The following is a 12,069-nucleotide window of genomic DNA, read 5'->3' as shown; positions in this document are numbered from 1 at the left end:
TCTTTTAGGAAGAAACTGCGCTGCGTTTTAAAATAAAGGCTTCAGTATGTTCGAGAAAAGGAGTTTCTACGAGTTCAGACTAGAGGTCTTCACGGAGCCCCCGAGACCCGTGGACCCGGGACCCGACCCGGGACCCGTACGGGTTCGGGTCTATATTTTAAATGATCAGCCGGGTCCGGGTCGGGTCCCAATCTATTACTACGGGTCCCGGGTCTGTTTAACATTGTGTGCAATACCCGAGTCGATCCGGACTCGGAGAACACCTGCCCGTGATCAGAGTCAGTCAGCACTGCTTGTGTGTTTTTTGTAACTTGCAACTGTAAAATTAGGATAAGAAAAGTGTGAGCCGGGAAATAAGGTTTAAAAAAAGAAAGAAGAAAAACACGAGCGATCTCTCTCTCTCTTGCTCGCTCGCCTCACACGCTCGCTCTCTCTCTCTCTCTCTCTCTCTCTCTCGCTCGCTCGCTCTCTCTGCAAGCGCACGGTAATAATAATGGTTACCTTCATGAGTGATGTGTGAAAAAAGCTAAAAAACAACGAATATAAAGAAGTTAAACCCACGGCACCTCTTCTGTCCGGGCATCCTTCATGCATATTGTGGACAAACATGAGAAAAAAGTAAGTGCTGTCTACGTGTGACGCACTGTTGAAGTTTGATTTGAAATTATATTTAAATAATATATTTAAAATCAGCAACAAAATCTCAGTTGAACTGTCACAAATGTTTTCTATGATGCTCAAATTGCGTAAAAAAGCTCATATTTCAGGTTGCTCCAGCCACCGCGCATGTGCGCAGTATCAAGCGCGTGTCATTTCTATGGCAACCCGAGCTTCCGCTGTGATTGACTTTAATAATAATATGAATGAACCGTCTTATTTCTTAAAGTTTTGGTGGTCAGGCTCGCTCACAGAGATTATAGCAAATAAATAATGCGGACGTCAGCGGCCACCGAACGAGCAATCGCTATTATAGTTCAAAAAGGCAAACAGTCAAAGTTATTATGCGAGTTAACTCGAGTCGAAATGCAAATCTGCAAAGACGCATTTGTCATCCGTCACCGTGACATAAAGTGGACTTTTAAAGCTGAAATGATGAGTGAATTAAGCATGCTTGGAATAACAAGAGAGGAATAACATGGATTTAACTTTTTGGCAAGGATGTAATGCATCACAAGTAACGTTACAAGGAAGGGAGACGACGGCTAGGTAAGACAAAAAGTTATATTTTTCATAACTTGTTTATTGACTTGTTAATATCAGTTATTGTGGAATATGTGACAAACGGGTCCAGTCGGGTCTGTGTCTTCACGCCGGGTTCGGTTCCAGCTTTTAAATAATAGATGGGTCCAGGTCGGTTCCGGGTACTAGGCCTACGTTTTTGGCATTTCTCGGATCTTCACGGGTCCGGGTCCAGCTTTTGAAATAATAGACGGGTCCGGGTCGGTTCCGTTAAGCACATTACGGGTCTCTTCGGGTTCGGGTATGAATTTTTGGACCCGTGAAGACCTCTAGTTCAGACGCAATATGAGTTAACCGTTTTCGAAAGGGAACAATGACTTCTTAAGCCTAGGCACCCTATCTGTTATTCGAGAACATTCCACTGTGCAACATGCGCACAAAAGATATTAAATTAAAATGAAAATAAAAGTTTATATGGACATTTCAAAGTCTAAACATAATTTTTCGTTCAGTTGTGTAAATCAGCTAAACGAATAAGGTTTCATCAGCTCTCTCAAGTCATACGGATCTGAACACCTCTTTGATAAATATAGACAATTAAATGTGACATGCAAGGCAATAACTTTTAGGCCTATATATTTGTTACTCATATACAGTGCAATGCCCTAGCACATACAGTATCTAGCAGTTTCAAATAACACATTTGTTTGAAGATTTAGTGTAGCTAATGAAGACTTACATGTCACAATATTTACATAGTTTTTAATATCAGGTTAATGAAACAAAAACATAACCCTCACATTAATCTGTGAAAATAATTACATTTAGATATAAACCTGATTTGGCCAATTTATACGCTGTTTAATTTAGTATAAGGACACGTTAATGTCGGTTGTCATGTTTCATATATGTGAGGACATTTGGCCTTCACAAGTAGGCCTATAGCTAAACAAGAACACACACACACACACACACACACACACACACACACACACACACACACACACACACACACACACACACACACACACACACACACACACACACACACACACACACACACGTTTGTTTTTGTGAAATGTGAGGACATTCCATAGGCGTAATGGTTTTTATACCGTACAAACCGCATTTTCTATCCCCTTACACTGCCCCTGCCCCTAAACCTAACCCTCACAGGAGACTGTGCAGTTTACTTTCTGTGAAAAAAACCTTGTTCTGTATGATTTATAAGCATTTTGAAAAGTGAGGACATGGGGAACGTCCTCATATTTCACCCTCTTTTTGTAATACCTATGTCATACCCATGTCATTATACACATTTGTGTCCTGATATTTCACAAAAACATTTCCCCACACACACATACACACACACACACACACACACACACACACACACACACACACACACACACACACACACACACTTGACTTGACATGACTTGACAAAGTTGTGAAACGATTAATTGGTATGTCAGCATATTCTTTAAAAGTTATAACAGCAAAAGTGTTACTGTTGTCACAGCCTTGCTGACTGAAGACTTGCTGACCCCCGGGGCCTTCACCTGTTGCCAGACAGAGAAGCATGATTGGTCACTCCAGAGAACAGTCTCCACTGCTCTAGAGTCCAATGGCGGCATGTTTTAAACCACTGCATCCAACGCTTTACATTGCACTTGGTGATGTAAGGCTTGGATGCAGCTGCTCGGCCATGGAAACCCATTCCATGAAGCTCTCTATGCACTGTTCTTGAGCTAATCTGAAGGCTACACAAAGTTTGGAGGTATGTCGCTATTGACTCTGCAGAAAGTTGTCTCTGTGTGCCTCAGCATGCGCTGACCCCGCTTTGTGATTTTATGTGGTCTACCACTTCGTGGCTGAGTTGCTGTTGTTCCCAACTGCAGCCACTTTGTTCAAATTCCACCAACAGTTGACCGTGGAATATTTAGTAGTGTGGAAATTTCACGAATGGACTTATTGCATAGGTGGTAACCTATCACGTTACCACGCTTGACTCATCAATGTTTTACTCATCGACACGACAGCCAGTGGCACAGATCCTCAACAAGCTTGTCTCTGGCGTGATGGTGATCTTCAACCAGATATTCAAATATTCTGAATGTTCCGATCCAATCTTCTGACCTGTAATGCTGCCTGAATCGTAACCATGCACCATGTTTGTTCGTTGGCCAGAGGAGAACTGGCCCCCCCGACTGAGCCTGGTTTCTCCCAAGGTTTTTTTTTTCCATTCTGATTGGATGGAGTTTTGGTTCCTTGCCCCCATCGCCTCTGTTTCCTTTGGCTTTTGGCTCGCTTAGTTGGCAACAATAAACTATATTACTGATCTGCCTGCATTGACACCACATGAGAATTGAACTGAGCTGGATGACGACATCACTGTTTTCTCCAGAGCGTCTGTCCGCCCGAATCAAATTTAGTTGCATTATATTCCTGTTACCACTGTAAAACTGCTTTGAAACAATCTGTACTGTAAAAAGCACTATATAAACAAAGGTGACTTGACTTGACAGGGAACATTATTAAAGTTCACAGTCATCTGACTCTCATCTGATAAAGATGTCTAGTCCTGAAATAACTTTTTTAAATGCTTATGTGTGTGACAGAAAGCATTTGCAAGAATTTGTATTGGGGACCATACCATCATAAACATGCCATGGCATTAGAGAGCAGCTCACTCTATGTTCACATGCAGGTGCTCTTTTTACACAGTAGTTCAAAAAGACTTTTATGACCTTGCGAAAGAGACAGTCTGCGAAAAGAAGAGAGATATCCAGCCCACCTAAGTATAGCCAAGAAAGAGAAAGCTTAAACACATAAGTTACTCTGAATCTTACTTTAGCTCTTGCCATTCAAGTGGAAGTCAAAATTTAGCAGTATGTATTCAAACACAAGAAACAATTTATTGAATAAAATAAAACAGGGTCTTTGTATATTTATGTGCATTTTCTTGGAGGATAAAGAGGCAGTGACACATGTGGATGTCTAACAACACAATCCTCTTAGTGTTCTTGGAAATTTAGGGCAATAAGTGATTTTGGAAAGTGACCTTATCATGGTTTAAATACGAAATGTCTCAAGACAGAAATGTCTGTCTACAGAGAACAGCTTCTATCTATGGTCTGGTAGTTAAGTTTGGTAAGTTTAAAGAGAGAACTCATTGTTTACAACTTGGCGACCATTCAAATTTTGATGTTATCAATGACAAGATTTACTACTGTTGTGAGTCAGAAGTCTGCAATCCACATAAATTTTCTCTGTCTCTGAAACCTCCCACCTCCCTTTTATGTGAGAAATAAAACCCCACCATGTGTGCAGTAGCGCCACCTTGCAGGCAAAAAAGAAGTACCTAATAAAATTGTCTTTGTTTTCCTGACCCATCCCCCAGTTGTTCATTCATAAAACCTGCCTCCCCCACCCTTCATTTTACTCTTGTTGATGGAAAGATTGTGGCAGTGGCTCAAAATACTATAGATAAACCAATATTTTACATGACTCTGTGGTCGTGAGCTTTGCTGGCTTAAAGAAACTGGACAATAAGGCATGCGCATCTGATTCTGAATTAAATCTGTGGCAACTTGAATAAATCACAGTGAAGAACTTCTCAGAACAGTTTTTCTCTTAGATACATGTAGAATAAGTATTAATCTCAGATATATAAAATGCCTGAGAAACTGCTTTAACCATGGAAAAGACATTTATAGTGTGGCTGTTGAGCTGTGTGCCCTTAGGTTTTTTTTATTTATTGCTGTGCTGCACGAGTGGTTATGCTTCTGCGTGAGCAGACAGGCTTACACAATACACTTGTCTGTATTGGGGAGGATGCATGACTTCTGCATGATGACTAAACAATATACAAAGATTCTGATCAGTCGCACTATATTCCCATGACCTTCTGAAATTTCAAGAATTATATATAATCATGGTCCTTTGCTAAACCCTAAAATGGTTGAACTTGAATGTGACATTCATCAAGGAGAACAGGAAAATTTTACCAAAATAGCAAGCACCTTGTTGTTATAATGCAGATAGAGTTTGGAGGCTCATGAAAGCCAGAATGCAGTAGATGGCAGCAAAGACCCTGAAATCTCAATGTTAATTAGAGAAATTTAATTATAATTCTGAATGAACATAATTACATTTATAAATAGTGGAGATCTGCATATAGAATAAAACAAGAAAAAAATATGTTAACATATTGTCACAGCCCAATTCACCATGCCTGTCTCCCCTGCACTACACTTCGCAGAATCCTTCCTGCTCACCACCTGCACACACTCCACCACCACTCAGCCACAGTCACCCTTGTCTACTCCAGCCGCCAGCCACAGTCACCCTTGTCTACTCCAGCCGCGATGTTCGCCACGCCTGCCTGAGTCTTCAGTCAAGATCGCAACCATGCCTGAATCTTCAGCAAGTGTAAGAGAAGTTCATCAGTCTGTTCATCAGGGAAATTCCTGAGCCCAGTTCAATGTTGGCTCCAGTCCATGTCCATAGTCCAGAGATGGCTCCAGTTCCTCTCCAGAGTCCAGAGATGGTTCCAGTCCCTGTCCAGAGCTCAGATGTTGCACCAGCCCCTGACTAGAGTCCAGATATACTCTCAGTCCCTGTCCAGAGCCCAGAGATGTCTCCAGCCCCTGACTTGAGTCCAGTGATAGCTCCAGCAACTGTTCAAAGTCTAGCCCCTGACTAGAGTCCAGCGATGGCTCCAGTCCCTGATCAGAGTCCAGTGATGGCTCCAGTCCCTGACCAGAGTCCAGAGATGGCTCCAGCCCCTGATTAGAGTCCAGTGATAGCTCCAGCCCCTGTCCAGAGTCCAGCCCCTAACTAGAGACCAGCGATGGCTCCAGTCCCTGACCAGACTCCAGTGATGGCTCCAGTCACTGACCAGAGTCCAGTGATGGCTTCAGTCCCTGACCAGAGTCCAGCGATATCTCCAGTCCCTGACCATAGTCCAGTGATGGCTCCAGCCCCTGACCAGAGTCCAGCCCCTGACTAGAGTCCAGTGATGGCTCCAGTCCCTGTCCAAAGTCCAGAGATGGCTTCAGTCACTGTCCAGAATCCAGAGATGGCTCCAGCCCCTGACTAGAGTCCAGTAATAGCTCCAGTCCCAGTCCAGAGTTCAGAGATGGCTCCAGCCCTTGACCGGAGTCCAGTGATGGCTCCAGCTCCTGACCAGAGTCCAGTGAAGGCTCTAGCCCCTGACCGGAGTCCGCTCAAGAGACTGCTCTAGTCCCTGGGTCTGCTCCAGAGTCTGCTCCAGTCCCTGGGTCCACTCCAGAGTCTGCTCCAGTCCCTGGGTCTGCTCCAGAGTCCCCTCCAGTACCTGGGTCCTCTCCAGAGTCAACTCCAGTCCCTGGGTCCACTCCAGTGACACCCACGGAGGCAACCCTGAGCTGCCGACTTTGCCCTGGCTCCCTGAGCTGCTATGGTCCCCTGTGCTGCCAGCACCACCAAACTTTTGAAAACAGGTTTTAAAGTGCAAGTTTTTGAAAGTGATAATGTTATCACCTCCATGTAAACTACAAAACACAAATTTGCGTGGTCAGTCTATAGGTGCATAGTGTTTCCTCACAAAGTGACATCACCAACTACTGACCTGGCAACAGAATACAGTGTTTAAAAAAACCCCGATAGATTATGTATTTGTATCTAGGCATGTGCGTTCGGCTCGAGTGTAGTAAAATAATGCATATGTGCTCAGGCGCATGGTCTTTCTTTACAATGTGACATCGCCATTGGCATGCATAATACAGCATCATTAGTCGTTTTCGCGGATCCGTGTGAACAGGGATCGTTTTGATAACATTGTAATTTGTACAAAGAAAAAACCTTTCCGTTTTTAGTTCATTGTTGTCATGTAAACGTAGCCTACCCTTAGACACTCTAGTGTTTGTATCTCCTTAAAAAGGGAAAACTGTACAAAATAACTACTCTTTCTCCTCTACTTTTTTGTTTCTCAATTTCTCTTCTTTCATGCTTCCTCCCTTTCTCTAGCTCTCTTTTTGCACTTGTCCATCATTAAAATTCTAGTGTCATACTACTGCAGTACTTCGCAAATGGAAGGAAGGGTGTAATTTACCTAAAATGCTGCTTTTTTATTGTCTATTTCTCCTTAATCAGAGCAGCAAAAAAAGCAATTGATGGCACCACTGACCGCACAGCATTTTTATGGCAAGATTTACAGCCGATCTGCTGCAGGGGGCTCTTTATGGCTTATGCTCACCAAAAATGCTTATTTCCATAGAAGGATTAATCACAAGGCTAAAGCAAAGAGGTGTGTGTAAGTGAGAAGGTCTACATTTCACACATTTACTCCAATAGCACACATCTCAGTACGAATGTAATTACATGTCATATGATCTATCCTGCATCAGCTGTAGTTTTTTCATGATGACTTCTAAATCGGTTTCTTTGTTGAGAAAAATAGAATTACACTCAGTTCTTGGATCATTAAAATATTAAAACAACAAATGTTACTCCTGTAGAAGAGGGATACAAATAAGCTTGACGACTGGTCATAAAAAGGTCTCGTCCTTTACTCTTATATCTGCAGATCTGACTTGGTTGTCTGACCCAGATAAGACTTGATCGTTCCAACTGGCCAAAGGGAACAACCATGACCGTGTTGCTGACCTGACCATCAGTTTCATTTGATCTCCATTTCTGACAAATTTGGAGGCTGGGTAAGCAGTGCCTGGTGAAATGTTTCCAGAAGTAGTCTGGCTGTGTCTCCATCTTCTATGACTCAGAAGTTCAGACTATTTGCAGGAGTGAAGCATCAGACAAGATATGAGGTGTGTGACAGAATCTAGGTCAGCAATATCTAGAAAAAAGGAGATATAGCCGAGGATGAGCTTAGAGCTGAGGGTTCCCTCTATTTCTATCAGCACTGTAGGCCTTTAGACTAGAGAGTGTATTTCACTCTCCCAACATCCATCAAAGTGTAATGGGCTGGGTGGGATGAACATACATTTGTAAAAAATAAAATAAAAAATAAAATAAAAACATAAATCTGCTGAGTGACAAGTTGAACTTCAAGCCCCAACCCAATCTCACGGCAATTCCTATATATTTTACGAGGTGGCTAATTCGTGCGATTTTGATGAGTTGCCAAATTTATATGAATTCATACGAATGACCTACCTCAAACCCCGCCCCTAAACCTACCGTCACTGGGGTTTAGACAAAACGTACAAATTCGTACGAATTAGCCGCCTCGTAAAATACGTACGAATTGTTCATGAGATATAGCGTTGGAAACTCAGGATGCAGTTCAGCATTGGTCTCTCTTTTTTCCCTGCACATTTGACATTTGTTCCCTGGTCTGATGGGATTTCAAAGGGTTATCCTCGCTTTAGATAATATTGGTAAGACTGTAGGTCTTTATCAGAAACGAGTCAGTGTGAGGCGATCAATATGCATTGCCCTGGAGGTCATACACTTGAAAATGACCCCCATCTTTTCTCATTTCGACGGCCCACCTTTATGGTGTAAAGCAGTCTACATCAGCTGAATATAAGACTGGCAGCTGGTGGGTTCACAAGGGGGCAGATGGGAGGTCTGCCATTCTGTGGGGATGATGTTGCCCTCACCATTTTTTGTATTCGCTGTCGCTGGTGGTGATGTCTGATAGCAGATCGTCCTTCTCTTGAGCTTCCAGGACTCTGGACCTGGGTGATGCAGTCGATCATCGTAGTCTACTCATCCCTCCCTCTCACTTTGTAACACATCCTTCCCTCGGTTGTCAAAATGATTCGAAGCCCTAAAATTATACTTCTTTTTTTGTTCAGAAAGCTTATTTAATTTCATTTTGATAATATTTTTTGTATTTTCTATTTTTAATGCATTTTTTGGAGCTTTTTTCTTATTTTTCCATTTGATTTATCTTTAAATTTCTAGATTTAATAAATACATAATAAATAATAATTTAAGCACACTCCTCATATTCTTTCAACTTAAATTCAATTCAGCACAACATACCTCACATTGGGTGTCTTTGCCGACCTCTTGTGGAAAAATAATAATATACCATGATATTTCATGACTCTAGATGGCCTTATAGCTCTATGGAGCAAAAGACCTGTTCAGCTGGGTCCTAAAGGCAGTTCTTCAGTATGCATTCAGATACACATGTAGACATTATAATATTTTTTTTTGGGGTACAGTTTTAGCATTTTTAGGTTGTCCTATGTGTCCTGTAGCATTCCTCGCATTCCATTAATTCCTAAGGGGGTCATATTGAACCTTGAGGGAAGGATTTGTTACTTTTTTTAATGTCAAACACAAAACTCTTTGAATCAAGTTACCTTTTTTTGGTTCAGGAGTGAAAAAAGTCAGATGAACACTCAATTAAAAAAAATTGAGGAAAGGAGGAGGTTAATGATTAGTTTGGTGATTGGCTGATGTGGGTCAAGGATAATGGGGTGAATGGCATCTTCGTCTAAAGACCCATGAACTCTTTTCCTGCCATTGAGGGAATTTTCCTGCAATCCATGTTATACTGTTACATATCTTCTGAAAGAATACTGAATCTCCAGGAAATAAAACAGGGAAAAAAGGACCAGAAACAAGCAATAAAAGCATTGTTTAACTTTGTAGTCTTTGAAAAGAAAACGTAATTTTCTCAGCTTTTTGTTCAAAATTTAGCTATTTTTTAAAATGAAACTTAACCTCATTCAAGCATTGATACAAAAGAATGTATGAACCTAGAATGTATTCAGATATTCATACAACAAAATATTCTGGGGGCCATGAAAGTTTTGTGAAAATTATCCAAAATGCTGGTGGCGGCTAGCAACTTGCTGGTGGGGAAAGAGTTAAAGGGATAGGTCACCCAAAAATGAAAATGATGTGGTTTTGTTAGAATAATATCCATTTTTAAAACTTTAAAAAGTAAAATATCTAGCTTCTGGCGGACCGCCTTCTGTATTCAACTTACGCAGAAACCTCTCGCAGTTCAAAACGCTTATGCAAAACGTATGATATCGGTCTGTCGTCCGACATCATACGTGGCGCCTGTTACGTTTTTTTTCCGTAAATAGAATACGGACAGCGGTCTGTCGGTTTCTTACACAAATGCATTACTTCGCTTCAGAAGGCCGTTATTAACCTCCCAGAGCCGTGTGGAGCACTTTTAAAATGGATGGAGCGCTTTTTTAAACAAAAAAATTTGGGCTACCATTCACTGCCATTATAAATCTTGGATTAACCAGGACATTTTTTAATTTAAAGGGTGAAATGCTTAAAAAGAATCGCAAGAATCTCCTAAAAAAAAACCACGGAATTTGGTCATATGGACAATCAAACACTATTCACTTTTCCTCACTATTCCTCTTTCCCGTTTGGCCCACGAAGCACACAGCTGTCATTAATTTTGTGGAATTACATGAACATTCTTTATGTGGTTTGAAGCCCATCGACAGTTATATGATGAGGACCGCTGCACTAGGCAGATGGTGCAGCTTGGCTTTGCATACTAAGTACCTTCAACCCTCCTTCCATCCCACCACTCCCACCTCAGCCCCTCTATCTTTCACTCTACATCATTTATGCTGTACTTTCTCTACAGTTTCATTCTTGTCAAATTGGGAGAAAACCTTTCTATTGCTCTTAATACAACATGTTCCCCAATTAGTTTCTCAGTGATTATGGTATTCATCAACAACATTGTCATACACACACACACACACACACACACACACACACACACACACGCACGCACGCACGCACGCACACACACACACACACCTTCCTTATTCTCCCCCACTGCTCCTGTTCCTCTCGCTCTCCTCATAATTTATGTCTGATTTATGTCTTATATGCATAATCTCAATTTTCCATCATCCTTTTCTGCAGTCCTCGTTGTCAGTGTTTTACATTAGCCCACTCCTAAAGTCCAAACAAGATGAAAAATGAAAAACTGATAAATGTTTGAGTTATTTCTACTTAGCTGAAGTTTCTTTTGCAATAATTTTTACTCCAACAATATAACACTGAATCAAACCACATTTTTAAAGTGTATGCTTTGCTTAGAAACATCTAAGTAAATAACACAGTAGATATTGTGCAAACACCATATCCACATATTACCATATCTACATAATAGTACCTATCCGAACACAGAGATCTCAATACTTGGTACACAATGATGGTAAAATTCGATGGATCGTTTTTGAGTAGAAAAAGAACTTCAAATGTCGCAAAATGGCAAGTTACTAAACCTTACAACAAAAGCAATGATAAAACTTATGAAAAAAGCTGGAAAACAGCGAAATATCAACCTTATTAATTATTCAAGCCCCAGTGCATGATGGGAACACCAGTATCAGAAAAGTTGAGTGGTTTTACGTAATTTTATTTATGCTTTAATTTCTACAAGCTTTAATTGAATACTAGTATAGAAGTATAGTAACGTTTGAGTTGGCCTCCTTGAGAGCGCATGCCACTCTGGAGCTGGCCATAGAAAACCTGCTTCGGCAGGCGTGAATCTGCCATGTGTACAACATGTCCATGTTTTATGGGGACATAATTCTTGGGGCCTATCTACCACCTCCCCTTGATCTCTACAGGACACGTTATGAAAAATACAAATAAAGGTGACTTGACTAAAGTTTGTGTTTCATTAGAGCTATAATATTTGGAATCACATACCTGTTAATGATTCATATCACAAACCTGCATATCTAAAGAACAGGCACTTAATAAATGGTCATGAAGTTCTTCATCGAATACAACACATTTTAATTTGGTTACACAAGTAAACTTGTCTTTCCCCCTGATTTATTTGAAATTCGAGTCATTGTTGATGTTTTGGACTTCATTTCCCAGAGTGCAACAGAGGGGGCAGTTCATCAACATGTGCGTTTGTTATTG

The sequence above is a fragment of the Gobio gobio genome, assembly GCF_949357685.1.
Source record: "Gobio gobio genome assembly, chromosome: 19".
NCBI classification, from domain to species: Eukaryota; Metazoa; Chordata; class Actinopteri; order Cypriniformes; family Gobionidae; genus Gobio; species Gobio gobio.
Note: the sequence above shows the minus strand (reverse complement) of the source record.